Genomic DNA, 306 nt, shown 5'->3' with positions numbered 1-306 from the left:
GAGGCACAATTAACCACATTCTATCACGTGTTCATTGCTAAAATTATGGCCCTGCTCCTTCGGGTTCTCGAAGAGTTTTTCTTGGATATTCTTGACCAGCAGTATACCCTGGGTTGAGACATACGAGCTGCTATTCCTATTTCTGCATGGCAGGTAAAACCCTCCTACATAGATCCCAGTCTGTCGTCCGCCTAGGCAATTTTCTGTATACGTCTGTGTATTAAAATAATAATAATAATAATAATGATAATAAACGGGTCAGTGTGAGTTATCTCCAGATAATTGTGTTATAACCGGTTTGGATTT

Source organism: Penaeus monodon, chromosome 17 (assembly GCF_015228065.2).
Source record: "Penaeus monodon isolate SGIC_2016 chromosome 17, NSTDA_Pmon_1, whole genome shotgun sequence".
Lineage (NCBI taxonomy): Eukaryota > Metazoa > Arthropoda > Malacostraca > Decapoda > Penaeidae > Penaeus > Penaeus monodon.
Note: the sequence above shows the minus strand (reverse complement) of the source record.